General features: G+C 37.9%; 1 pseudogene; it reads right to left on the bottom strand.

Annotated features, from left to right (window-relative positions):
* Positions 1-9,781: 9,781 nt before the first annotated feature.
* Positions 9,782-26,012, bottom strand: LOC104876486 (annotated as a pseudogene).
* Positions 26,013-26,801: the final 789 nt, after the last annotated feature.

Below are 26,801 nucleotides of genomic sequence, written 5' to 3'. Positions count from 1 at the left end.
GATATTTTTTTTAAGAGTAGGAAAAATTTATTAAGGGAAAGAAAACTTCTGTCTAAGAGAGGCAGAAGGGGAAACAGAAAGTGGGTTGCCCATTAACCCAAATTTTCAAAGATGTTTTATACAGCAAAGCCACGTGGTGAGGCAGGTATAAAGTGGGACAAAACTGTAAGACCCAGTGGAAAATTACAAGGTGGGCTTGAGGTGGGGCAAAACCATGACCAACCAATAAGATTACAAGTACAGTCACCAAGGTAATATTGATTAAATGGGAATCAAATGGGGGAGCAAGTCACATAGCAAGCATACAAGGATTTTGAGTAAGTATGGGGGTCGGACATATTTCCTGGAAAATCTGGGCTAAGACCTTGGCCCCCCACCCAGGTGATTGAAACTTATTTGGAATATCAAATAGGTTTTTTTTTTTATCCTGCTTTTTATACCAGGGAAGCACAAAGGTATAGTAGTTTCTCTCCTTTTACAATTCTGGCCTTCAGTGAATGTGTCTTGATTGTCCTCCATGTTGGCTCCTTGCTGTGTTGGCTCCTTGAGGGTGGCCTTGACTAACTGTCTACAAGATATCTAATTAACTTACCTATCTGCAATATTCCCCCTTATGAAGAAATACCCCTAACTGCTGTGAGGGGCCAGAAGGCAAAGACAGCCTGGCTACCTCCAGCTGAACAGGGTAATAGTTGTGATCAGCAGTTAGATGCTCTACAGAGGGTCTATATAAAGGTCTTGGTAGGTGCCTGGCATTGTCATCTTGGTAGCTGCTTAGCTTTTAAACCTGGAGGAGACAAAGCCAAAGAAACAGTTAAGAATGCATGGGCCAAGTTATAAGGTCAGCAGGACTGTTATGAATATAGCCAACAAAGAGATAAGGAGAAGGTCCAGGGGATTCAGAATCCAACATAGAAGTCATTTTGTCCAGAAGATTTTATTAATATAGTATTTATTAAATTAAGTTATATAACTCTGGAAAACAGCATATTTAGGGTTCAAACTATAAAAATAGGCATTTATAGCCATTTTAAGCTATAAAATAAGGCATTTTCTGACTACATTGTAATATTTCACCATTTTCAGTTGCTCTAGGAACATAGCCCCTGTAAGTTTTGCAGGTCCACTGCCTAGAATTTTGTTCTAGTTTCTCAATATGAGAAATTAACACTAATTTACAGGTGAGGCAGAGAGAAGTTAAATTACTGAACCAAGGTCATAGTGCTGGCAGTTTGAATTCATGAACCCATGTTCTTATTTTACTATCTGTGGGCAGAATCAAGGTAGGATTCAGTATTGAAATATAAACTGTGATTCTTCATGTTAAGATAGTAAAGGACTTTTTAGGGAAAGCTGTAATGGAGCATGACTTTTTCAGTAAATTGCTGGTAGTTTTATTTGGCTGCTGATATGGTATAGGATGAAGAAGCAGGAGATGGGATTAGAGAAACAATCATCAGTAGAATCCAACAGGTCTTAGATTATCCACTGAAAGACTTGAAATAAATTGATCATATTTTCATTTTGAAAGATTAATCTCACTATATCATGGGATATAGGATCAATGGGTGCAAGACAGTAATTTAGCAACTGCCACAGTCCAGATAAGAAATGATGAGAGTGGAAAAACAAGACACAAGAAAAAATTAGGTAGTATAATTACAGTCACTGAGTACCATTTGTTGGGCCATTGCATTGTGGAGAGATAGGTTCTACTTTGAAAGCAGAAATGCTCCCTCTCTTAATTTCTTTTCTCTCATTGCTGAGACAAAAATATCTGACACCCAAAGTTAAAGGGGGAAAGGTTTATTTAGCTTACAGTTTGTAGAGGTTTTAGTGCATACTTGGTTGGCTCCAAGGCAGGATGGTGTGACATACAGGTATTGTAGAAGAGAACAGATCATGGTGGGCAGAAAGTATCAAAGAAAGCAAGAGACAAGCCTCTTTCTGTTCCTTATATTGTATACAGGCTACCAGGATTAGGATGGTACCAAACCAATCAGTGAACTGATTTAATAATCACTCACACTTAACCCCAGCACCCTTAAACCTAGCATGGCACTATGAATCAATCACACACTCTAGATCCAGCTATCTCTGAAAAAACCCCACCTATGACCATGAAGCTTTGGGGGGACATCTAGATACAAGCCATAACACTCATGGGGGTACATCTTGATAAACCCACCATAAAATGAAAATAGCATAAGTAAAAAATGGCTTTAATCTAATGTAGTGAACATTGCAGCTTAACTTACCTTAAACATGCTCAGAACATTTATGTTATCCTATATTTGATAAAAATATCTAGTACAAAATTCATTTTATAATAAATATCTCATAATTTTTTACATACTGTATACTACACTGTAGCATATTAGTCACTTTCTCTTGAGATTATGTAGCTGACTGGTAACTGTGATTCACTGAGGCTGCCCAGCATCATGAGAGAGTATTGTACTGCATGTTGCTAGCCTGAGAAGTTGTCAAAATTCAAAATTCAAAGTATAGTTTTACTGAATGGCTCTGCTTTATGATGACGGCTCATCATCATATAGTTTAAAACTCATAAAATGAACCATCATATAAGTCAGGGACCATCTGTACCGGAATTGGAATAGCTGTAAAGTGATAGTGGAAATGGTTGCAGACTTCATACTTCAGCTGCTGAAGGTAAAAAGCAGAACTGGACACATTCTGATTGCTAAAGCCCCTCTTATGCACAGTCCTTGGAGGAAACAAATCTTCAGGCAATCTTTGGCTTAAGGGGAGAGCACATTTCAGACATCTTTTTGTGTGGATAAAAAGAGATATTCATCCTTTTGGAGAATTGTGAGGATTGAATAGTAGTTATTTTTTTTTTCTTTTTAGCTGATGAGGGACTAATTTCTTATATTCTTGGAGAATCTTTTTCTTTACTCTATTTTGTTTGACTGAGAATTATTTTCTAGTAATGTCACTGGGGTGGCCACTGCATAAGTTTTCTAAAAGAAAAAAGGGCCTGTCCAACATCCTTTGATATGTTGTTGGTGTTTCCCTGACTGCTGAAAAAACAGAATAGTCATTCAGCTCTTAGCAATAGAGAACTGACTATAATGATTGAAACACATAAAGATTTATTTTTTCATGTAAAAAAGTTCAGAAGTAGACATTTTAGTGCTGTTCATGATGATCTCAAGAGAGCATGTGGCTTTCGTCTTTAAAGTAGGTCCATGGTGCAGATGGCTGTTGCTCTCTGGCCATCCACATTTCTAGGAAGCAGGGAGGAAGAGTGGGGCTCTTCCCTGTGTCCTTTCCAAACCTTCCAAAAAACTTCTGCTTGGCTATTGTTGGCCAAATTTCTTCATGCAAATAAACCTAGCTACAAAAGATCCTGGGAGGCTTTAATCTTTTACTATTCTTCAATAAAATCAGGAAAAAACTGAACAAAATATTAGTTAGATAATTAACTGTCTCTGCCACAGAAGTATCCTAAAGATCACTAAGTAGTCTTTATGGTCAGACATTGATGAATCAGTGATTGAGAAAGAAAGACACAGATAATGAAACATAAGCTTTGAACAACAACAACAAAAAGTATTTTTAATTTTTTGTCTAAAAATTTGTTGTTAACTCAGATATCTTTGAATCCATATGCATGCATGGACTTAATGAGCTTTTTGAAATGCTTGGAAATGTTTTGAGAATTTTTATGTTTATAGCAATATGTGCTTTTTTAAGGGAGAGGGCCCATAATGATTCTTAGGCTCTGAAAAGCATCCATAATTTCTAGTATGGTAAAAACTACTGGACATGAACCTAAAATTAAAGTAAGTGCATAAACCCTTCATTTTTAGATCCAAAACTATTTTCTACTATCTCACTTTTTTATATACTATGATCTAGTCACAAAGAAAATAGTATGTATCATGATTGTGGCATATAATTATAGTATTCTGCCCCTCAGTGTGAAATTTCTCCCATCATTTCCCCCTTTAATTATGCCTGCTTAAGCTCCAAGAAATAGTAAAAATACCATCTCCTTCAAGAATGGCTTCCATAATTCTTTAGACCAAATTGTATCCTCTATGGGATTTTAGAGCATCATTAAAGTCTAAGATAACAACATCAGAGATAAGGCTGCAACTATAAAAAAGCCAGCTGGAGGGGACACAGGGTTATATATGGAAAAGATGGAAATAAAGCAAGGTTTGTGTCTTAATTTTCTCATTGCTGAGACAAAATACCCAATTACCACAAATTAAAAGAGGAAAGGTTTATTTCAGCTCACAGTTTGTAGAAGTTTCAGTCTACAGATGGCTGGCTCAATGGCAGGGTGGCATGGTAGCATCACAGAGAAGAAAAATTCATGGCATTGCAGTAAGCAGCAACAGCAGCAGCAGCAATCCTGCCTTCCCTTTCTCCCTTTAGATTTCATTCAGGTTGTAAGATCATTGATTGGTGCCACTCACACCCAGGGAGGGGCTTCCATTATCCACACCCAGAACTATGCCAGTTTCAATTAGTGGACTAATTTAGTACCCTCAATCCCAGGATCACATTCCCTAAATCCATGCAGCTCCAAAAAGCCTTACCTATGAACCCATGAGGCTTTGGGGGGACATCTAGATGCAAGTCATAACATTTGCCCCTGGCTCACAAATGACTAGGTGTATCTGTATGCAAAAGACATTTATGTGATCCATCTCCACAAGTTGCTAAAGTCCTAATAGCTTTAGCTGTGCTGAAAAGTCCAAGTCCTAAGTCTCTGAGATGTAAGGCATACTCTTAGCTGTGAGTCCCTGTACAAATGAAAAGAAAGCTAAACACTTCTAACATACAATGACACAAGATAGACATTTCCATTCCCAAAAGCAAAAATAGTGGGATAAAAGGGAATGAGACTGAAATCTAGCAGGACAAACATTAAGTCCTATAGTTCTATGTCCATCATTGGTGGCAATATGTGGCAAGATGTGAACTCCCGAAGGCTTAGGTGGCTCTGTAGCTGTGGCACTGCAGGTGGTTGTAGCTCTCATGAATTCTTTCTTGCGCTGATTTTCCTCATTCCTTGCACATTCCATGTTCTTCTCCTACCCTCTGGAGGCTCCACTGAACCTTGGGCTTCACACTCACGGCTTAACACACTGATCTTTCAGGGCACACTGTCTGGCCTCCCAGACCTTCTTCTGAAATCTGGGTGGAATTCTTCCTGACCTCACAACTCTTGCATTCTTCATGCTCCTAAAGCCAATACCATGAGGATGATGCAAAAGTCTGCTGCCAGCTGGAGTAGTAGCAAGGCTTCCTTCTGTCTTGGCTGTTGGGGCCAAGTGTCTGGATAGCGCTGCAGTATGAACCAAATCCAGGGAAAGAAATTCTCTAGGCCACTGCTATTGTGCTGGGGCTGTCTTCAAAAAGCAAAGTTTTTCACTTTTGCAACTTTGAGGCCATAAAGAGTGGAGTCTTGCTGGTTCTTGTGATGATCACAGGCCATTTTTTTTTCTATTTCATTGTTCCAAAGTATTTGGATTTATAATGTCAATTATTTCAGCAACCAAGTTTTCCTCTGCTCCATCTTTGCAACCTGCCGTTTTTCTGGACTTTCCTTTCTGTCCAAATTGAAAATGTTTTAATCATTCTGCTAAACCTTTTGCTCTTGATTCTCAATATAGTTCTACCTAAAAGCCCCCAACAGTATCCATGCCACCTCCTCAACATTAGACTGCTTTTGAATTTTTAAAATATTTATTTAATTTATTGGTACATTTTAGGTATACAGGGCTGGGGATTTAACTCAGTGGTGCTGCCACCTGCCTCAAAAGTACAAGGTCCTGAGTTTGATCCCCAGCGCGCGCGTGCATGTGCGTGCGCGCGCGCGCGCGCACACACACACACACACACACACAAACACACCCCACAAACCCAACCACCACCACCACAACAACAAAGAAACAAAACATTTTGATCACATTCATCATTGGGAATTTGTACCTGTACATGATATATCTTTGTTCTTATTTTTCTCCCATTCCCCTGCCCTCCCTTTAACCCTTCCACTCCTCCCTATTTGCATAAGCTTTGTTTCCCTTTTCACTTCTTTCATTTCCCCTGCGCCCTCCCCAGTTCCCCTTCCCCTTTGAACATTTTCTTGCTATTTCACAATATCTATTATACATTTTGATCTTTATTCACAATTTCAGGTTTTCTCACCAGAGAAACAATTTACACATGTGTGTCCTAGTTATCTCACTTAAGAGTATGACATCAAGGTGCATCCCTTTAACTATTAATGTCTCTAATTTGTCTTTATTTATGGCTGAGTAGTACTCAATTTTATGAAAAAAAACCCCGACTTTATCCAATCAGTAGTTGATGAGCATTGGGGCTGTTTCCAAGCTTTAGCTATTACAAACTGTGCTGCTATAATCATGGATGTGCATATATTGGTATAGTGTGATGCTTTGAATTCTTTTGGGAATATGCCCAGAATAGCTGCACCAAATGGGACCACTTCCATTCTTATTTTTTTGAGAAATCTCTGCACTGCCTTGAAATTTCTTCTGCCAGATTAGTTAGCCACTGTCCTTAATCTCAATCTCACATAAAGTCTCTGGACATGAGCAAAATGTATATACATTTTCTGCCAAAGCCTAACACACATGGTCTGGAGTTCAACAACCAATGTAGTCCTTGTTCCCAACAAACCTCCTGAGCTTGGCCTTTACCAGCTCCATTTTTATAACTTTTAGAGCTTCTGAGATCTGACCACAATCTCCTATCAAGTTTGGCTTATAGCATTTCAGGACTGCTTCTTCAGTCAGCCTCTCTAAACCTTTCTAAACTCTTTCCATAAGCCAGTCAAGAAGGTTTCTGAACCACATGGTCAGGTACAGTCACAGCAATAATCCTACTTCCCTGAAATCTTTCTTGATTACTTTCTTTTGTTGAGCCAAGACACTGGGCATCCAGAGTTAAAGAAGGAAAGGTTTATTTCAGCTCAGTTTGTAGAGGTTTCAGTCCACAGTTGGCTGGCTCCAAGTCAGCATGGCATGCAGAGGAGAAATAGTTCATGGTGTGACGGGCAGAAGGCAGCAAAAAGCAGCAGCAGGCTTTCTTTCCCTCTCTCCTTTATATTCCATCAAGGCTATAACACAATTGGTGCCACCAGGGTGGGACTTCCATAATCTACACCCAAAACTATGCTAGTTTCATTCAGTGGACTAATTTTAGACCACACGCCCTTAATCCCAGGATCACACTCCCTAAATCGAGCCAGCTTTGAAAATCCCCACCTATGAGTGCATGAGGGTTTGGGCAAGGGGGTGTGGGACATCTAGATATAAGTCATGAGAGTTTGGAAGCATAATAAAGTTTATCTTTGGGTGTATGGGATTCTGGCTTTCTAATATCATGAGATTGAGTGTGACTTACTTGACTGAAATATGATTAATTCTTCAATATATTTCCTATTTGAAGATGTTAGAAACAAGCCCCCAGACCCTAATTGTCCATGCTGGAAAGAATGCACTCAGACAGCAAGCAAGAGAACTCAACAAAGCAAAGTTTAAAGTTTAATTCTGCAGAAGGGCACAAGTGTACTCCTACACAAGGCAGCAGGTGTGCTGAGCAGCAGGGAAGCAGGGTTTTAAGTCCTCATGTATGGGAAGGAGCTATCCTTTTAATTCATTGGCTGAATTAAAAGATTTACAATCTGCCAGAGTTGGCTAGTTTAAATGACACAAGGGGAGAGTCCAAGGGGTTGCTTAGGGGAAGAAAGAGTGGGAGGAGAGTGAAGGGAACAGAAAGTCCTTAGCTATTGATGAATCATCTTGGTCTGAAGGTGTGGTTCCAGAATTTAAACCGAGCAGGCATTTATTATAATTTCAGTGTGTTCAAGAGGAGCCATCTAGGGTGGATTAGAGTCTAAAAAGGAGGCAGTCCTATTAATATCCTTTGATAGAAAAGATGGACATAATTTCTCACAGGAATTCATGATCCATTCTACCCAAACTTTATATTTGGAATCACAGTAATAATAATATTTTATGAATAAGCATGGTTATATTTTATTAAGAAAAACTATGTTAGATTGTTTTTTTGCACACCACAGAGAAACAAAGGTAATGAAACATAATACATTCTTAAGGAGATTAGAGTAGAATACAAGGGTGATATAGGAGATTAGGGCATGGCAAAGCTGCCTGGGGAACAAGGCATGACCTGTTAATTATAAGATATCTGACAAATGTGCAGCACAGTTTCCAAAACTTTGCATATGGACTTCTCATGAGAACTGGAATAGGATTTCAATAGGATCACCTGGACCTAATGCTACCCTGAGACATGATATCAAAATACTGCCTCTCAGGACCTGTATGTAGATGTTCTTGTGGGTTCCCTTTAGATTTAGATTTTGGACACATCCATGCCACAAAGGCTTTGCTAGCATAACTTTCTATGACATTTCACACTGTGTATCCCAGATGCAGCATCTATTTTTATCTTTTCTCTCACCCACTTTTTCTATTTACTTGGCCAAAACTTACTTTGCAGAGCCAGTTTCTCTCCCACTTTTCACTTTTGCTATACTTTTTTTTTTGGTACTGGGATCAATCTCAGGACCTTGCACTTGTGAGGCAGGAAGTGGAACTACTGAGCTAAATCCCCTGCCCCCACTTTTCATTTTTGCTTTCTTGAATAAACTTTGACATTGCTTTTTGCTTATTTCATTCAGTTCTTTGTTTGAGGTGAGAAGAACCTGGAATTCAACCCCAGGAAAGGTGAGTGATGCAGTAACAATTAGTTGGCAAGCCACATTTTAGAAACAAGCTACCCAACAGGAGGACTTCAAACAAGTATGTAGTAATTGTAATGAAAGACAGAATGTAACCAACAACATTAATTGAAAGTTCAAAGTAAAGTGGGACTGCAACAGGAAACAACATCGTATCCTGCAATGAGAATCACAAAAATTATCATGGAGGAAGTGACAAATAGGCTTTCAAGGATGAGCAAAATTACAGGGCTGTTGAGCCATCCAGTTTGGTTAAATTATCTCAGTGGGTGAAAAGACATTGGAAAAGTTAATCAGGTTGTATTATGGAACTTGAATAGTAAAGCCAAGGAGTTTGTTACACACACACACACACACACACACACACACACTGCACACACATTTTTGGATATGTAGTTCAGGCTGGCATTGAACTCACTATGTAGCCCAGGCTGTCCTTGAATTCTCAGTGCTCCTTTTTCCTCGGCTTCCTGAGTGTTGGGATTACAAGCATGCAGCCCCCTAATCTAGAATTCTTGTAATGTTTAGGAGCCAGGCCTATATTCTATACTCAAGGCAATGCCTTAGTGAAAATTTCTTATTTTGGGGGCCAGGGATTTAGCTCAGTGGTGCTGCCTCCTGCTTTGCAAGTGTAAGGTCCTGAGATCGATCCCCCCCCCCAATCTTATTTTGGTAGCTCGGCCTTCTGCAATCCACTCTAGTGGTAGAAATTAGCCAATATAATTTTTTGAGCAACAAGAAGGATGCCCTTCCATCCAAGCACTAAAGCTATTGTATTCCACTGATACAAGAGTGCCCTGGAGCTTTTTCAGAGCCTATTTATGTGCAGCTCAACAGGTTTTTAAAGATGATTTTTTTTTTTAGCACCACTTCCATTTAATAAGCCAGTAGTATAGCAACCTAAAGACCTTGGCTGTGTTCACACCAGGATGTTCTTATTGAACTGCTGCAGGAAAACATGACAGCCGGCATCCTCTGGCTCACTATGCTGAGCGAGTCTCAGATCTAAGGTTGGGGAGTGTAGCGGAGGTATTTCTTGCCAGATGGGAGTTCTTTGGTGAAGACTCCTTCAGGGAAAAGTTTTTTGGCTTCTTCTTCAGGGATGGTTGGAAGAACCATCACACTATCTCCATCCTTCCAACCAACAGGGGTTGCAACCCTCTTTCTGCTGTCAGCTGGAGAGAGATAGCTACTCTGAGAATCTCATCGAAGTTTCTGCCAATGGTAGCTGGATAGAGGATGGACAGTTTCAGTTTCTTGTCAGGACCAAACACAAATAGCACACGAGCTGTCACAGGCACGCCCTTTTCATTCTTCTCTGCTGGGTCCAGCATGCCCAAGAGGTTGGCAAAGACCCGATTCTTATCATCAATGATGGGAAAAGGTAACTTTTCTGTGGGTTCATCACCACTGTAAGCACTGATATCCCTGCTCCAGGCAAGATGGTCCTCAACACTGTCTATTGAAAGGGCAATCAACTTAACATTCCTCTTGGCAAACTCTGGTGCCAGCGTCGCTGCTCTGCCAAGCTCTGTGATGCACACAGGGGTGAAGTCCCATGGGTGGGAAAAGAGGATGCCCCATGAGTCTCCCAGAAAGTCGTGGAAACGGATGTGACCGTGGTGTTGGCCTCGAAGTTGGGACCAAGAAGCCCTCTGGGCATGGAGGCAGCTGTGAGGTGGGGGCAGAGGAGGCAAGGCTCAGCCGCAGCAGCAGCTGAACCGTTGGCTCGAGCAGAGAGACTTAGTAAATAAAAAGTGGGAAATTAGAAGGCAGTTTAAGGAAAGCTACTAGACCCACTTTGAAGCCAGAACTTGAAAGATGAATAGTACATTAGAAAAATTTCAGGAAAGAGCTCTCTCCAGTTTGTTTCTCCCCAATTTTTTCTTATTTCTGTTTTTTTCTTTTTACTCCTTTTTAAAAAGGAGTTTGTTTTAATCAATTGCTCCAAGTTTAATGGCATCTTTTCGTAAACAAATTAGTTTTGCAAACAGCGGTTTATTCCCTAGCCGCTTTTTTATTAACTAAATCCAATCGAGTAACACGGATATTTGGTTTTGTTCAGTATTATTTCAAAATTAAATTTTCAACCTTTTTGATTTACTATTTTCTGGGTTTTCAGAGGAAACAATCTACTACCTGAAGTTCCTTCTTGTATGAAGCCCACTAAAATTGTTCATATTTCTTGTCCCATCATACTGGAGCTTACTAAATTAACTCTTGCTTGTCATTTTCTATATATATAACTGAAAATGACAAGCAAGAGTTAATTTAGTATATATAAATATATGTATATGCAGATCACTTCTTGTTTCCTTTAAAGCAAAGCATCTAGATTTGCTTTCTATAGTGTGCCATTCACTCTAAGGTGAAGCCTTTAACCTATAAACCAAGGAACCTTGTTAAAAACATAATTTTCATCTATATAAATCAAGTTTTCTTAGAATAGAATAGAAAATGATACCAGTACTAATAAAACCTAATCCCATATTATGCTTTTGATTTGTATTATTACCTTGTATAAGTGTGTATGTATATCTCTAAGTTTTGGTCAGGGTAGTGGCATACATATTTTTAGAATTTTTGTTCAATTTGGAAGAAACTTTATCAACATATGACTTTTTCCTGCAACTCATATCCAAAAGCCTGGTTAGTTTCCTTTGTGTGCAATAAGAGGAAAATGTATTGCCATGGTCTGTTTCCACTAAAACATTTTTCGTATCTCTTTCATTGTATATTGTTTTGAGTAGTTTAAGAATACTGGTAACATAGAAGGGGTCACGTTGTTGGCTGTGTTTGAAGATGGCATCCCTTTTGGTGTTGGGGAACACATTCAAATCTGTTGATGTGGCCATTTCTGAATGGGGCCCTGGCTCTGATTATTTAAATTAGAAATGTCATTTTCCAGAAACATTTTATTGTTCACAATTCTATGGGTTAGGAAACTAGGTTAGAGTTCATGGTATGTGACCGTTGTCCATTGGCTTCCCTGCTTTGACAGTCATTCTTGCTCTGCCTGGTTTCTCTGTTCTTTCCCCTCCAAAAGCTTCTTGTTTACTTGTCCTGCTCTATCTCCTACCTTAATTTTGTCTCGGACACTCATTTATTGACATTCTACTTCAAGAAGTTGCTTAAAGTACAGAATGACTCCTTAGTAATACATTTAATTTGGTCAAAGTCCATTAATAGGATATTGCTATAGATAATGAGAAACAGAGTGACAGATCCACTTGAATTGTAAGTAGAAGACACGCTCTAGTGCACATTAAATTAAAATCTCACTTTGTTTTTCAGTATATCATGAATTTTAAATGTGTCTGTGGTGTAATTACACTGAAGATTGCATTGTCTTGTCCATTTTGGTTGGCTGTATGTGTGAGGCAGCTTCTACCATGGCTCTTAATGCCCTTCACCTCTTGGCACTCAGGCTCCTTTGTAATTCTCTTCCCTTGAAGCAAGCTGACTAGTGACTTGCTCCAAGTAGAATGAGGAAACAGTGATGGGCTATCACTTCTGAGATTAGAACACGAAAATATTCTGGCTTCCATCTTGCTCCCTGTCTCTGGATCTCTCACTTGCTTGTTCTGATTGAAGCAAGATGGTATGTTGTAAGATGCCTTATGGAGAGGACCAGGTGGCAAGGAACCAAGGGAGGCTAGCAGCAACAGCCTGTGAGGGACTGAATCCTGCCAGTAGCCATGCGAGTACAGATCCTTTCCCACTTGAGCCTTCAGATGATGCCAGCCCCAACTGACACTTTGACTGTAGTCCAGGTGAGACATTGAGCCCAGGGCCCAAGCTAAGCTATATCGAGACACTTAATCCAACAGAACTGCTAGTTTCTAAATGTTTGTTGGTTTAAGTTGCTGTATTTTGGAGTAACTTATTAAGCATTAATAAATAACCAGTAAAGTGGCTAAAACTGTAGACGGAGAGGTGAAGGTTATAAGACTAATAAAGTCGCATATAGATAATTTAATGTTGAAATATTAAACTTAAATGAAAAACATGTTTCTCAAAATTGTTTTCATTGATTAGTGCTACCACAGATGATGTGGTGACCATCAGGAGTGTGATTACTGTATATAACTTGACAGCCTTTAAGTCATAACAAAGTCTAGGCCAGAAAATCAGCAGATACACACTTGAATTTATCTTGCTTACTTGTTGTACAGTTGTTTAGCAATAAGTTATATTTTCTAAGTCAAGTAAAACATTCAAATTCATCCACCATTTATGTCTATCAAAATAAAGTCTAAAATTTTATTAATCATATTAATAAAATAAACTAGGTAAAATATTAGCATTCATCACCTTCTCTTATGAAAACAATAAAGGATTGACTTTTTTTTTGTACTGGAGGCAGGTGTGGTGCCATTGAGCTAAATCCCCAGCGTGTTTGTGAAACATAAATGAATACATTCATGATGGGGAGATCATATGTGAGTACTTTTTTACTTCTCTTTCTCTCCTGTCTCCATCCCTAGATCCCATTCCAATCTCTGCAAACTCTGTCTCCTTGTTTCTTTTATTTTATTTAATCTTTTTTTTTTCCTTTGGTACTGGGAACAAACTCAGGACCTAGCTCTTGTGAGGTAGGTGTGGCACCACTGAGCTAAATCCCTGGCCTGACCTTTTCTTTAGACATTAATTTACAGTGTTTGGCAGTAATAATAGAGTCCGAAGAGAGTGACCCTGATGTATGGATGGTGTTCATTTTGAAACCAGATTTTTAAAAATCCAACTTTATTCCCTGGAGATCTAATTTTTTTCATGATATAATTGGACAGTTATTAACTTTAGATCTGTATCCACTCTGTTGCCTTTCACAACTACTGATATTTTCATGAGTGAGTAATATTTAGTTTAAATCTGTAGTAATATAATCATGAATTATTCAATCCATTAAACTACTCAACCTTATTCATAAAATTTAAGCAATGACTGGTCATCATATTCAGTTGTCTAATCAATATGATACAAGTAACTGAAAAGTTTGTGTTATTATATAATTGATTTTATGAACCTGTAAGTAATAAGCAGGATACTACAGTTAATACAATTAGTCTTTCAATTGCTATATTGTTGGCCATTTAAGGTATTCTAATAACTAGGAAACAGTGCCACATCTAAGTGGAACCAATCCAAAATTGGTTCATGAGAAAGAAATGAGAAGATGCTGTAATATATTTATCAATCTCTGTCAGCTAGGAGACGTTTCCCCTGGTTGGGTTTGACAAGATGTGGATTTCATTCCATCAAGATTTCTAGGAAAAGCTCAGTTCCCAGCTCTATGAAACACTGGAAGTACAGCTGTCAGGATCCAATGACCCCTGATCAGGTCTTTTAATATTGGTGCTACAGGGTTTTCCTGCGGTGACTTTCTGGATCTGAGCTAAAAGATCTCTCAAGTTAGCAAGTTGCTTTTAGTTAATGGGTGAGTTTTGTCAGTAGGAATCTTGCTTTTTGGCCACTTGCTATAAATTAGAGATTTTACTGTATTTCAGTTGGAGGGATGAGAAAATCAGTAGCATATTTTTGGTAGGGTGTAGCTTTTATGACATTGCTGACCTCATACCTCACATGCACCAAGAGTGAAATATAGCATTTTCCAAGGAGACACACCAACTTTGTGTCCTCCCTGGCACTGTATCTGGAAATTGAGTCATTTCACCCTAAGTAAATTTGTTGGAAAGTTCATTGCTCATATGACTTGACAAGCTGTAGCATTTCTCTGCTTATCTCCAAGAGACAGTCAGTAAAAGTCTCAGTGAGATTGTCAGCAAGATTCTGTCACATGCCTAGGAAATTAGAGTATCTTTGTTTGCAATGTTTCACTTTTGGAATCTTATGCTTCCTAAAAGTCCTCTAAGAGAGGTAGCATTCTGTGAAAATGACATGGAACTGGGAGTCAGATGAATGTAATTCAAATCCTGGCTTTGTCATGTACGAGGTACTTGACATTCAGCAGATTACAAAATGTCTTTATGCCTTAGTTTTCTAATTTGTAAAAGGGAAATAATTATATGTATCATGTAGGATTATTATAAGGTTCAAATTCTCTATTGCAATACATGGTGTATACTAGGCATGCAGCGAATGTCAGCTGCTGTACAGAGTGACTCACCTCATGGGAGGGCTGCACTGTAAAACCCATAGCAGTAATAGCTTACTAGTGTCTTTGGGGTGCCTTCCAGAGCACAGCATGCTTCCATCTCCATCATCTCATTTCAAACCCCAAAATAGAAGGATTAGAGTAATGAAGAAACGTGGCGGAATTAAAAGAAAAAGTGGCAGAGCCCATATTTTACCATAACAAAGCATCGCCTCTCACAAACAAATTTCTTTTCCAAATGCCTGTGGAATATTGTTTTCACTACTCATTTGGTACTTGTTACCCATTGCCTTCTGTAGTAATTTCTTTTATGGATCTGTGTTCTTTTTCTCCTGAGGTAGGCACGGGAACTGTGTTTTATGAATCTCTGCAGCTCCCACAATATCTCAGCTTAATGCCTACTCTAAAAAAATTCAATAAAATTGCATCGATATATCAGCGAGGGCTCTTTGGTTGTAAATAACATAGATGATTCTGGATGGTCTAAGCAAGAGGGAACTTGCTGAAAGGCTTTTACGGGCTCACATAATTCATAGGAAGCTGAGAGCTGAGGAGGACAGTTCACCCGAGGCTTCTCTGGGGATGGAAGCATCAAATAGGGCTTTTTTTAAAAAGGGAAAAGTGTAGTCAGAACTCTGTTACATGTGGGGAAACCAACTGTTACCCATTTCCAATCTCTGTATCACCTCAGTCAAGACTCATCTTTCATTAAAGGAGTTTTTGAATGGTGCATCCTAGGGATGTGGGTCTGTACCTGTGTAGGGGAAGATAAATGTCTGATTGTAGTCCCATCAGACCATGCCCAGTAAAAGTAGAATTCATTTCTCAACATGAGCACTGAGTGCTATTAGAAAGGAGAAATAGGTTTTGGAAAACTATCTCTCAACCTTCAAAAAAATAGCTCAGTGTGAGTGATTAGCTGAGTCATTTAAAAACGCTTTGCTAATCTTTAAAAGATCACATGGATCCAGACATATGAAGTATCAATAGTGAATAACTCAGGTCTGTAAAACTTAATTTAAAAATGCTCAAGGATATGCGGTCCTAAATCTTTAGTCTTCATTTTCCTAGATATTACACCGTTCAAATGTGCTCAAGAGAAAACTAAAAGTAACATTACCTTTAATTGAGTATTGAAACTGCACTATTATTTCAGTTAATGGAAGGGGCAGGGGATTTAGCTGAGTGGTTCCGCCACCTGCCTCAGATAATCAAGATAATTTTGAATCTTAATTCCACTATATATCATATTGCTCCCCTCTATCAATAATCATGCTATATTTATTAAACAAATATTATATTCCAGGAAGTGAGCTAGATGCTTACAGTTTTTATTATTATTTTTTAAATAAAGGAGGAAAGGTTTATTTTAGCTCATGGTTTGTAAAGATTTCAGTCCATAGTCAGCTCCACAGCAGGAATGGCACAACGGAGTGGTGTGGGAGAAGCAGTCCATGGTGTGGCAGAAAGGAGGCCTATGTTTGTTACCTTATATTACCTTTAATCAGTAGGTTCTGTTAATTTTGTTTTACAAATGAGGAAACAGAGACAAAAGAATGCTTACACATTTGCATTAAGCCCCTCAAAAGATAAGCAGTTCAGTTCAGACTCAAACCCAGGCTAGGAATTTCTGGCTCTTTTTAATCAAGTCATTCCATGTCTCCAATGAGTCAGGGTTTTTTTTGTGTTATAACTTAATTGTTAATGGAAAACATTCGCTAGAGTGTTCAAACACATTTATTTCATCATCATACTCCACTTGCAAAATACATTTGAAAGCCAAAGAGGAAATAACTGTAATGTATACACAAATGGCACTTCTATGGCAGTTCATTTTCATGAAAGAAATGAAAGGATAATATGGCTGTAGATTCAATCATAAATGATATATCACATGATAAATTTAAGTGCTACATAGATTTGATATTACAGAAGGAAAAAAGTGAATTTGTCTCAGTATTTTAAAATTACTTTGAAGAAATAACAAGTGGTATATGGGTTTACACACTTGTACAGTTGTCCACCCTTATCTGTGGTTTCTCTTGCTATAGTTTCAGCTACTTGAAGTCCAAAAATAGTAAATGGAAAATTATAGAAATAAAGAATTCAGGAGTTTTAAATGGTTACCATTCTAAATAGGGTGATCAAATTTTATACTTTCCTTCTCCATTCTGCCTGAGGTGTATATATCTACACTGCATATACCTCTGCCTATTAGTCATTTAATAGGTATCAGATTGACGGTCACAGTTCAAATTTCTAGGGTTTGATACTATGCACAGTTTTGGACAGTCATAGAGGATGTGTATTGGAAAATATCCTCTGGAGATGAGAGGGGACTACTGTAAATCATAAAAATCTGACAGATCTTACCATTCAACACATCTGGGCAAATGACTTGTGTTTGGATAAATGTATTTGTTATCAAAGGACACCATTAACAATGTAAATATTTAGTGGAAGGAATCTTTGTATCTGAGACTCTAGAATTCCATTACCCACCCATATGAGTTTTCCTAGGGTTTTGAATGGGAAAAGAAAAATATTTATGTCATCTTTATAACTGAAAGAAAGCAAGTAACAAGTGTTCTTTTGGGAACTTAACATTTTCAAAGAACCAGGAAACTAGTGGAACCCTGAGCTTTAAAACAAAACAAAGCAAAAAAGCCAAAAAGAAACACAAACACAAAAATGACAGCTAGCACCCACTGGAGGTTTAGCCACACACCTTCCTAAACATTTTAAATGAACCAGTGCTTCTTTTTTCATTGAATTTATTGGTACATTTTAGGTACACAGTACAGTTACATACATCATTGGGATCTTGTACCTTTACATGACAGATCTTGGTTCTCATTTTTTCCCCTTGTCCTTGGCTTCCCTTCACCCACTCCTCCCTTCCCTATTTACAAATACTTTATTTACATTTTTTCATTTTCTCAGATTTTTTTTGTTTTTCCTATTTCCTTTCCCCTACCCTTCCCACTTTCCCTACACTTTTAGCCCTTTTCTTCCTATTTTATATTGTCAATTATATCATTAGGATCTTATTTATGATTATAGTTTTTCACACCAGAGAAACTATTTGGTATTTACACATGTGTGATTTATTTATTTCACTTGAGCGTATCCTCAATAAGCATTCATTTTCCTAGGAATGACTAATTTCTCATTCTTTATGGCTGAGTAGTATTCCATTTTATAGAAAAACCACATCTTCTTTATCCAGTCTCCAACTGATGGGCAAATGGGCTGTTTCCGTTTTAGCTATTACAAACTGGGCTGCTATAAACATGGGTGCATATATATCTCTGTGGTGTGATTCTTTTAATTCTTTTGGAAAGATACCCAGCAGAGGGATGGCTGGGTCAAATGGAACCTCTAGTCCCAGCTCTTTGAGGGATCTCATTGATTTCCATAGTGGTTGCACCAGTCTGCACTCCCACCAACAATGGAGAAAGGTTCCTTTCTCCCCACAACTCCACCAACATTTGCTATTGTTTGATTTCTTGACAGCAGCCATTCTTTGTGGGGTGAGATGGAATCTCCGTGTCGTTTTTATCCGCATCTCTTGAATGACCAGTGATGTGGAACATTTTTTCATATATTTACTTGTTGCTTTTACTTCTTTGTCTGAGAAATGTCTGTTTATTTCAGATCCCCATTTTGAATTGGGTCTTTATATTTGGGGGCTGATTGTTTTGAGTTCTTTATATATTCTAGATAATAGTCCTTTGTCTGAGGAGCAGCTGGTAAAAATTTTTTCCCCACATTGTAAGTTATCTCTTAGTTCTGTTGATGGTTTCATTTGTAGTACAGAAGCTTTTTAATAACATGAGATCCCAGTTGTCGATTCTTTGTGCTAGTTCCCGTGCTACTGAGGATTTGTTCATAAAGTCTTTTCCTATGCCAATGTCTTAAAGAGTTCTGCCTAACTTATCTTCCAACAAATTTAGTGTCCCTTTTTTAATATTTAGATCTTGAATCCACTTGGATTTTAGTTTAGTGCATGGTGAAAGATAAGGGTCTAGTTTTAATCTTTGGCAGGTTGAGATCCAGTTTTTCCAACACCATTTATTAAAGAGGCTATCTTTCCTCCAGTGAGGATAGTTGGCTCCTTTGTCAAAGATGAGGTAGCTGAGTACATCTGGAGTTGTTTCTGTATCTTCCAGTCTATTCCACTGATCCTTGAGTCTTTTTATTTGCCATTACCATGTTGTTTTTATCACAGTGGCTTTGTAGTATAGTTTCAAATTGGGAATTGTTATACTCCCTGCCATGTATCTGTTGCCTAGGATGGCTTTTGCTATTCTAGGCCTCTTCTAGTTCCAAATACATTTTTGGATTATTTTCTCTAGTTCTATGAAATATAGTGTTGGAATTTCAATTGGCATTGCATTGAATCTGTATAGCAGTTTTAGTAGTATGGCCATTTTTCACTATGTTGATTCTTCCTACCCAGGAGCAGGGAATATCTTTCCATTTTCTTCAATCTCTTTTTTCAGAGTGCTGCAGTTTTCAGTGTAGAGATCTTTTGCTTCTTTTGTTAAATTGATTCCTAGATACTTCAATTTTTTGGATGCTATAGTGAAAGGAATTATTTCCCTAATTTCTCCCTCATTGAGTCTATTATTTGTGTACAAGAAGGCTATTGATTTTTGTGTGTTTACCTTGTATCCAGCTACTCTGCTGAAAGTGTCAGTTAATCTAGAAGTCCTTTGGTGGAGTTTTTTGGGTCTTCAATGTAGAGTATCATATCTACAGCAAATAATGACAGTTTAACTTCTTCCATTCCTATCTTTATTGCTTTAATTTCCTTCTCTTGTCTAATTGCTGTGGCTAATGTTTCCAGAACTATATTGAAGAGGAGTGGTGATAGTGGTTGTCTTTTCTTGATTTTAATGTGAAAGTTTCCAGTTTTTGGCCATTTAATATGATGTTGGCTGTTGGTTTTTCATAGATAGCTTTTATTAAGTTGAAATATAGATCATCTATTCCATTTTTTTGCAGGGTTTTTATCATGCATGTGTGTTGAATTTTGTCAGATGCTTTTTCTGCATCTATTGAGAGGATCATATGGTTTTTGTCCTTGACTCTGTTAATATGGTGTATTACATTTATTGATTTACATATGTTAAACCATCCTTGCCTCCCTGGAATAAATCTGACTTGGTCAGGGTGTATGATCTTGATGACCCTTTGTATTCTGTTTGCCAGTATCTTATTAAGGATTTTAGCTTCTATATTCATTAAGGAGATTGGCCTGTAGTTCTCTTTTAGTGGGGTCTATCTCTGGTTTGGGAATCAAAGTAATACTTGCTTCCAGGAATGAATTTGTAAGTATTGCTTCCCTTTTAAATTCATTGAAAGGTTTAAAGAGTAGTGGCAGTAGTTCTTCTTTAAATGTCTTGTGAAATTCAGCAGTGAATCCATTGGGACCTGTGCTTTTCTTCTTTGGTAAACTTTTAATTACTTTTTCAATCTCACTGATTGTAATTGGGGTGTTTAGAATTTTTAAAAAAAATCTTCTTTGTTCAACTTTGGTAATTCATAAGTATCACAAAATCTGCCCATTTCTTCTGCGTTTTTCATTTTATTAGAGTACAGGTTCTCAAAATAGGTATTGACAATCCTCTGGATTTCTGTTGGATCTGTTGTGACTTCACCTTTTTTGTTCCTAATTGTATGGATCTGAGCCTTTTCTTTTCTTTTTTTGACAAGGTTAGCTAAGGGTTTATCGATTTTATTTATTTTTTCAAAAAACCAACTCTTTGATTCATTGATTTTTTTTGTATCATTTTCTTAGTTTCCGTTGCATTGATTTCTGCTCTAATCTTTATGATTTCCACCTTGTAGGAGCTTTGGGTTTTTCTTGCTCTTCTTTTTCTAGGAGTCTAAGATTCATCATTAGGTTGTTTGTTTGAGTTCACTCTTTTTCCTAGTGTGGGCATTCACTGCTATGAATTTTCCATGTAGAACTGCTTTCATTTGTACCATAGATTGCTTTATGTTGTATTAACATTATCATTTATTTGTAAAAACTGTCTAATTTCTTCTCTAATTTCCTCTGTGACCCATTGGTTGTTCAGGAGAGTGTTGTTCAATTTCCATGTGTTTGTGAAGTTCCTACAGTTTCTTAATTGCTTTATGGTCAATAATATACAGGGGATAACTTCGATTCTTTTGCACTTATTCAAACCTGTTCTATGAGGTAGTATATAGTCTATCTTGGAGACTAACACATGTGCTGCTGAAAATAATGTATATTCTGATTTTGTGGGGTGGAACATTCTATTAATAGACATCTTAAATAGACTTCTAAGTCCACATCGAACCAGTGCTTTTGATGCTCATGCCAGTTCCACTGGTTTGCAATTTTTAAAACTAAAATTTAGCTAAAGTTCCTATTTTTAACTACTTGGAAAGACAGTTCTGTAGAAAGAACACTAAGAAACATTCAAAACCAAGGCAGGGAATCTTAGCTTCCATCAAAGGCAATTTAATGTATTCTTCTATACATTTGATGGAGAACAAAAGTGATAGCAGACAAAGGGAAGAGGAAATTTATCAAACCTTTTACTAGGTATTGGATGATGTAATGATAAAAAGGAGAAAAAAGAGGGCTGGGGATTTAGCTCAGTGATTCCACTGTTTGCTTCATGAGCACAAGGTTCTGAGTTCGATCCTGGTACAAAAAGAAGAAAGACTTAGAATATGAAAGTATGTGTTCATGAAGTTACTCTAACTTGAACTGTCAAAGGTTTTAAATATTCTCATATATGTGCTTGGCAAGACCATGGTCTAGATCCCAGTTGTGGTGCTCAACTCTGGCTGGAGTTTCTACCTTCAGGGCATGTCTATCCAGGGCATCTCTTCCTCATTCAGCCTGTACCTTCTGTTTGGACAGATCATTCTTATTTAGTATTGCATGAACTGTTTTTTTTTTCCACACTCACTCCCAACCTATAATGAACATTTTTCTGCCATAGTTTTAAGTGATTTAGAGCTGTAAATGTATATACTTGGCTTCCCCAAAGGAAAAAGTATATATTCCAGCTATGATGGTTAATTTTATTTGACAACTTGATGGAGCCACCAGGTGCCCAGTGCAACTTAACTATGTGCCACTTAACTATGGACATAAATTCTGGGAAATTCATTACTTGGTGACTGTGCCATTGTGCAAACATCACAGATTGCTTTTAAGCCAACATTCTGTACATAGGTCAGTATCTTTTTGAGGTTTTTGAATGCAATCAAGAAGCTCAGTAAACATGAGATATATAAGGTTGCTACATCATAACACAGCATACTGTTTTATAGCAAAACCTTTTTTATAAGTAGGAGTACACTCTAACATAATGATAAAAAGCATACATACATAACCTAGTAACAGTCATTTAGTATCATTATCAAGTATTATGTACTATACATAATTGTGCTATCTTTTTCTATATTTTTGTGTATATGAATGGTTAGTTATTTACACTAACATCACTCTAAACACAGGACTAATGTATTGGTCTATGACTTTATGACAACTACAAAGTCATTAGGTGATAGAAATTTTTTAAACTTAATCTTATGTGACCACTATCATATACATGTTTTGTGACTGACTGAAATGTTAAGTGGTGCATAACTGCATTTAGTCAAATATTATTCTGGATGTTCATGAGGGATTTTTGGATGAAATTAATATTTGGATTGGTGGACTACATACAGCAGACTGTCCTTCTAAGTGTGAGTGGTTCTCATTCAATCAGTTAGGGGCCTCAACAGAGCAGCACAAGATATCCTCTCAAGTGAGAAAGAACTCTTGCCTGACTACTTTTAGATGGGAGATTGATTTTTTCCTGCCTACAGACTCTGGTCTGCTAGCTTCAGTCTCAAGTCTGCTGGCTTTCACTAGCTTTCTACAGTAGAACTCACCAGTGGCTCCCTAGTTCCCAGGTCTTTGGACTTAGACAGGAACTACACAACAACTTTCCTGGGTCTTGAGCTTGCAGATTTTGGAACTTTTAGAATCTACAATTGTATGAGTCTGTTGTTAATAATGAAAAACTCTCTGTCTCTATCTTTGCCTCTCTTGCCTCCCTTTCTATTCCCACTTCTGTTGGTTCTGTTTCTCAAGAGAATTCTAATATTCCACCCAAGGAAATTATTTATACTCATACATTCACATGTGCACATATAATGTGAATATGTGTAACCCCTATGCCAGTGGTAGTGAATGTTTTAGAGCTTTCAATGATACAAACAGCCTGCTGCAGCAGGCTTGTCATAGGTGTATCATCACTGCCCTATGGGATAAAATGTTACTTCCAATTTTATTTCCTATGGTATTAGGGAATTCCCAGCTTGAGATTTAGTACATTATCCAAGGATACAGCTAGAAAATGATGGACTAGGGGTTTGAATCTAGAGTTTGTGTGATACCAGAATAGACCTTTGATGAAGGTTATCCTTATTGATTTGAACAATGAGGAATTTACTTATTTCCAAATAGCTGATTAAGTACACATGAGAGATAATACATGAAAAGGTTGTTCTTGGAGAAATTGCTGTTTTGTATTTAAGATTCATTCTTTCCTTAGCATGAGCAAAGTCCTGGGTTTGATACCCAGCATTGAAAAAAAATCATTCATTCTATAAAATATATCCAAGGTCCTTATAATGGTACAAATGAGTTAAATATAGAAATTTATTTCCAGAAAGCTTGGGAATAAGCCTGATGCCCATTTGGGCTTTTAGGAACTTCTCAAAAAGCTCTAAAAATAAAATTAGCATATCACATTGTGTACGTTCACTTGTCAAATTCCTCACAGAACTTTAGGAACAGTTTTACTTTGTGATTCCTCGAAATATTGACTCAAATGTTTCCCTGATTGGCCACTACAAATCATAACACATATGGAAAGCTTCTAAGAGGAGTTCTTTAATGGAAATGTTCTTTTTTAATGAAGATACTTTATTGACTAAAATAAAACCTTAAACATGTTCCTCTAATTTCAGATATTGTCAGTACTTAGGGGTTAGGCAAATTGAGGTATATTACCCTCATTGAGAATGAATTTTCTAGTGACAGAGGGAGAAGTTAGCAGTGGATTCTTTCCCCTTACATGAGTATAAATACCAAGCCACAGGGTATGGGTGAAGTGAGTCAGCCTTACTGAGTAGGCTGTCATCTTTGACACCCAGTGGAGGGGGAATGGTAGATAAAGAGAGGAGATGAAAGTGATAGTTTCTTCCTTCAAGCAGAATTTAGTTTATGCCATTGTGTAATAAGAAGGTTGACTCCTTTTGGAAGCCTGTGGGTCTCTAAAGGAAACTGAAGCTTTATTGTCTCAGGGGAGTCACTTGCAACAGACATGGAAAAACATTGGCTGAGACTAGAGATGTGGGTGTGATGTGGACCCTATTGCCTCAGGTTCACCATTGGTGTGGTCACCATGCATCCACTGCTATGGAGCCAGTCAGAAAGTATTCAGACTAGCCAGGAATTTGGGAACTTGCTTGTCCAGGCACTAGCAATCACTAATTCTTTAAACATTTGTGGTGAAAGCCAGTCATATACTTATTACTCACAGAATAGATTAAAACAGCTACATAATTGTTTTCAGGCATCTTGTCATATGAGTAATTGTCAAGCTCAGTGAAATAAAATCTAAATTCAAAGTATCTTTGTCTTTTACCATTAGTAATTTACTCTGCCCCAAATGGCACTTTCTCTGTGGAAATGGTATTTTTAAGGTGATTTCAAAGTGTTCTCCTGGTTTACATGCTCTGGATATCCTAATCCCCAATTTGTCTGTCTATACTCCTTCAGATATGAAAAAGATGCCTTTATAAATTGCTACAACAAATGGTTTGGTAAGATAAAAGGGACCCAATTGTCCACACCATATTCACAGGATTGACTATAACAGGGAGCCTCACTCTAAGTGCGACAGCTCTCAGGTTAGAACAACAGCAATTTGTGGCTTTGGGACAGGAGATATAAAAAAGACTTAAATGAAATGTGAGATACAATTCAAGCTTCAGAAATTCAGTTAGATTCATTAACTAATATAGTATACAGAATAGAAGAGACCTTGATTTGCTCACTGTACAAAGAAGAGAAATGTGTCTGTTTTTAGGAGAAGAGTGTTGCTACTAAGCAAATAAGTCTGGAATAGTTAAAGAACCACTGGATAGATTAAGAGATCATATTAGACTGCTAGGAAAAGAATTTGATGCTGAGGACCCCACATTCAATTTTGGCCTTAATCTGTTGGGATAGAGGGTCTGAGTCAGCACTCTAACAGGGCCAATTCTTATGATACTGCTCATCCTTATGTTTGGTTCTTATATGGTAATATGGATATCAAAACTCATACATCAGAGGATTGTGGCTGCCCAACACTATCAGATGTTGGTTATGCAGAAGAATGAAAATTGGTATAAATATAATGAGGGGTAAGGAGTTATCCCCCAAAACAAAGGGAGGAATGATAGGGAAAACTTTTATAAATAGAAAAAAATCTATAAAGTGTTACAATGTAAGGTGGCTTCTGCTATCTCTAACAGCAGTTTGTTTTGTTTAGCTCAGAACTAATAGGCACTGAAGGCACTAATTGCTGAATGAGGCATTTGGTCTTACTCTGAGATAACAGGGCACATCAAGGTCTTGAGCTCCCACTCCCTTCCTATTGGCTAGAATAGATAACTAGGCAAATCTTAAAGGTAAACTCCTCAACTGCAAAGAACTGTTACACCTGGGTTGAAAAGAGTAACTATTTTGTGACTGTGACTGAACTGTGAGAATGAAATGTAACTACCCAAATGAAGTCAAGGCTGTGAAACCCAAAAAAGGAGGAGTTGTAACCCAGTGTGTCATCAATCCAGGCATGGCTTATGTGTGATCAACCCTTATAGATGAAAAAATTTGTTATTTTACTTCCATGCTGCTGCCTCTCTGTGTGTCACTTACTGATTCCTTCTGTTACAGTACCATGGTGATGTGGTCCCCAAAGTTGTTAATGCTGCCATTGCCACCATGAAGTCTAGGTGCAGCATCCAGTTTGTGGACTGAAGTCCCACTGGCTTCAAGGTTGGCATTAATTCCCAGCCACCCACCATGGTGTCTGGTGGAGACTTGGCCAAGGTATATCAGGCTGTGTGCTTGTTGAGTGATACCACAGCCATCATTGAGGCCTGGGCTTGCTTGAACCACAAGTTTGATCTGGTGTACACCAAGCATGCCTTTGTTCACTGGTATATGGGTGAGAGGATGGAGGATGGGGCATTTCCCGAGGCCTGGGAGGACATGGCTATCCTAGAGAAGGATTGTCAAGAGATTGGAACAGAATGCTGATGCAGAGGATGCATATGAGGAATATTTATCTGCCTGCTGCAATTTTACACTCCATCATCTCAACTTATGCATTTATTTTTCTGTTCTGTGGAATTGTTTAAGCCCTAAACTTTCAGTGAAAATGTGCATCATTTTCAATGTCAATCTGGCTTCTGAATCACTGTAGATACTTGATCCACTAAGACCAACTGAGATAGTACATAAGCCAACTGATTTTTCTTTTCCTGGGGATTAAACTCAGGGCCTTTGTGCTGAATTATATCCCCCTTTAAAAATTTTGTTTTAAAATTTTGAGACAATGTCTTGCTACATCACTATTGGAGACTGAACCCAGGAGACACTAGGCTGTACCCTAAACCCTTTTCTTTCCTTTTTTTTTTTTTTGAAACAGTGTCTCACTATGTAGTTGAGAATGACCTGGAACTTACTATGTAGCCCAGGCTGGTCTTGAACTCACAGCGATCCTCCTGCCTCAGCCTCCCGAGTGCTGGGATTACAGCCATGCACCACGACGCCTGACATAAACCCTTTTCTTTTTAAAGTTAAGACATTCT

Source organism: Fukomys damarensis, unplaced genomic scaffold (assembly GCF_012274545.1).
Source record: "Fukomys damarensis isolate Sample0158 unplaced genomic scaffold, DMR_v1.0_HiC HiC_scaffold_15, whole genome shotgun sequence".
In the NCBI taxonomy this organism is placed as follows: Eukaryota; Metazoa; Chordata; class Mammalia; order Rodentia; family Bathyergidae; genus Fukomys; species Fukomys damarensis.
This window is presented reverse-complemented; position numbering and strand designations above follow the sequence as displayed.